The sequence below is a fragment of the Vigna radiata genome, unplaced genomic scaffold (assembly GCF_000741045.1).
Source record: "Vigna radiata var. radiata cultivar VC1973A unplaced genomic scaffold, Vradiata_ver6 scaffold_146, whole genome shotgun sequence".
Classification (NCBI taxonomy): Eukaryota; Viridiplantae; Streptophyta; class Magnoliopsida; order Fabales; family Fabaceae; genus Vigna; species Vigna radiata.
In genome coordinates, this window is record NW_014542469.1 from 350,636 (window position 1) to 353,963 (window position 3,328).

The window sequence follows — 3,328 nt, forward strand, 5'->3', positions numbered from 1 at the left end:
AGTAATTCAGGTGTTCACCATTAAAAAGATAATGAGATATCTTAAAGGAATAAATGATTTCGTGCTCATATAAAGACAAATTGATAGTTTAAAAGTGATAGACTAATTCCATTGAGACTTTGTTAGTTACATTAATATTAGAAAATTAACATCTAATTATATCTTTATACTAACTAGTAGAACTATACTTAGAGAAGAGAAAGTAAACTTTCACCACTGTTTCCACTATAGAGATTGAGTTTGTCTCTTATTTTGATGTTACCTCACACGTTGAATGGTTGAAAAGTTTTATATTTACAACAATTAATTAATTGTAACAATTATTTTGTGATAGATAGAGTCCTATAAATTCTATTGATACTTCGTGTTTTGAATAATTAAATCTATTCTCTTCTATTATATATTATATTATGAGAGTTTATGACAGTGAGAGTTTATGTAAAGATTGTAAAAAAAAATCTGAAATTTTAAGACCCTACTCTTTCTCTGGAACAACCAACAGCTTCTCCTCTCTCACGTTTCTTCCTCCTTCCTTGCACCCATATCCATTTCTGCAAAACTAATCCATATAATCTCCTCTCCAGAAAACTTATAGGACCTCCAAACTCCAAGAGCATAATTCTGAGTTGTTGAATTCCTCTCTTCCATCCGGTAATTAGTTTCTTCATTTTTCCCCTCTTCTAATTTAGATGATGATCATGCAAATGGATACCTTGCATGTGATTACCCAACATCTCTCTTCAATACTTTCGTTCTTAAATTTATTAGGGAAACTAATTCCATCTTCAATTTTGGGGATTTATAGGTGTGTCAAGTTCTAAGGTACTTTCGGGGTAGTCTCTAATTAGCGGTGCTGTGCTAAAATTCCCAGGTAAGGGAAGCTGGATTCTAACTTCTTGTTTGAAAATTTACTCTGTTTTTAGTTTGATATTCAAGTAGAATTATTAAAATCTGATGTAGGTATAAATTGGGTGAAAAGTTTCGTTAATTTGGACTGAATTGTAAAAGAGCATGTTCTGAAATTTATGTTTTATGATGTGTGTTTGGTATGAACTGATCTGCTACTATTTGTGAACTGTATGATTATGTGGATTTCATTGTTGAGGGTTGAGAATTTAGTTTATGCAGGTTGTAAGTAAAATGACTAAGTTAATTTTTAGCGTTTGAGTTAAAAATAAGGAACTTAGGTAGTGAATTTTAAAAATAGGGATCCNGGTCTGAAATAGGTGTTTGGGATAGCTTAGTAAAGTCAATTGTGACTTATAGGAAGTGTATAATTGGCCTAAAATGGTTTCTAAGTGGTAGAATTCAGATTGAGCTCTTAGGTGAATCATATTAGAGTTTTAGATCCAATTTCCTTGCATATCTCTTAGAGTTTATAGTTAGGATGGTGTGTGAGACTTCAAACAAGTTAGATTCAACTTGTATTTCGAGTTAGGAGTGTCCAAAGTTCACCAAAAGGCCTAAAACGAAACTTAGGGGTGTGAGTTCATCCAAAACTGCAAATTCTACAGAAAAATCTGCAGAGTTCACGCCTGGGCGCCCTTGAAGGGCGCTGGGCGCCCTTTGATTCGGCATTTGCCAGAAATATGGCGCCCGGGCGCCCCTAAAGGGCGCCGGGCGCCCTTTTCTGCTGTTGCTTTTATTTTTGATAGTTTGTGGGGTTCCGGACATCTGTTTTGGATGTTTTTTAGGTCATTATGGGGGTTTTGACCCTTCCGGAGCCATTGGTGAGGGTTTCCAAGCTATTTGAATTACTTAAGTATAGGTAATTATAGTTGATAAAGAAATTGGTATTAATAAATGATGTTTCTGTGAAAACATGTAATGTATGAATTATTTCTAGCATTGTATGATTCTTTTTAGGATTGTATGAGTTAATTATGTAGGATTTGCATGAAAATAAAGTAATATAACATCTTTATGTATAAAATTGAGAATTTAAAGTCAATGAAGTTGGTATGGTATGAATTATGATTCGAAGAGTTAAGTATCACCTCTAGGTGAGATCTAAGTTAAGTTTCTGGAATGAATATAGGAAGCTCAATCTTGGGTGTCTCCATTTTATATGGGCCAAGAATGAGTGATTCAAGTTAAGTTCTGGAATGAATATAGGTAGCTTAGTTTTGGGGGTTGCCCTTAATGCTCTAATGACTATTCAATCTCACTTAGAGAATATTAGTTCATGTGGTGAAGAGTAGTAAGGGGTCCTAGTCTTGGTTGTCTCCATTGTATATGGGCCAAGGTGAGTGATAACGGACTAACCTTGTGTGTGGTAGGGTGAAACCCATTGGCAATGGCTTTGCAAAGCAGTAGAGGCCACCACAAGTGCATAACCCGCCATAGCTCAATATTCATTCCAGGTCTGGACGAGTCTAAGTCTAACACCACTTAATACAACTCTAATTTATAACTCGGTAAAATTGTACTTCTGTGATTGTATTGCTTGTATGTTTCTTTTTATTTTAGTAGCTCTTATATCACTTGTATTATTTTTGAAATCTAGCTTACCCTTGCGTGTGTGTTGCTTGTTTTGTCTGTGTTTGTTTTCTTTTGCAATGATCATCCTAATTGGATGTGAGCAGAGATTGCAGAGGCCCCTTTGGAGCAGGTTTTAGACGTAGTTGATGCTGCCAAGACTCCAGACACTGCTAAGTAGTTTAGGATGTCTAAGTTCATGTGTATATATATATGTATAGTTTAGTCTTTTCTTTTTTACTTCCTTTTTGAAAGACTCTATAACTACATGTAGAGCTTTTATCTTTCTCATATATTATTGGATGACTGTATTTTGTATATACTTCATCTGCCACTACTCTTAACTGCTTTCTAGTATTATAATATGTTGCATTCCACATGATATAGATATACTTATATTTTTGGGATGTTACAGTTTAAAACTAAAATAAAACACATTAAAAATTTGTGACAGGACTAAATGTTAATATTTTTTTCTGTTGTATTTTTTCATGTAAATCTTTTTGAAATTGAGAACTTTCTCATCATAATCAAAGACTTAACCTTTTAGAGTGTCATGATTAGGATCAGAACGTCGTGTCAGGTCAGGTATAAATACTATCTATCTATAATTCGATCCGTCGGATAAAATTCTATCCGCTACCTGACCTGTTACCCGCCGGGTATCCGTTTAAAAAATATCTACGAGTATTTTAAAACCCGCAGGTACCCGCGGATACCCGCAAAAAATAAAAAAAAAATATATTGTACATTTTAAAATAAAATTTAAATAAAATACAATATATACATATATATATATATATATATATATATATATATATATACATACATATATATATATATATATAAT

At 33.3% G+C, this 3,328-nt stretch overlaps 1 long non-coding RNA gene across 1 annotated transcript; it reads left to right on the plus strand.

Annotated features, from left to right (window-relative positions):
• Nucleotides 1–418: 418 nt before the first annotated feature.
• LOC106780112 lies at nt 419–2,850 on the plus strand. The gene is made up of 3 exons (XR_001377235.2): nt 419–651; nt 806–871; nt 2,586–2,850. It is a non-coding gene; the product is annotated as an uncharacterized LOC106780112 (long non-coding RNA).
• Nucleotides 2,851–3,328: the final 478 nt, after the last annotated feature.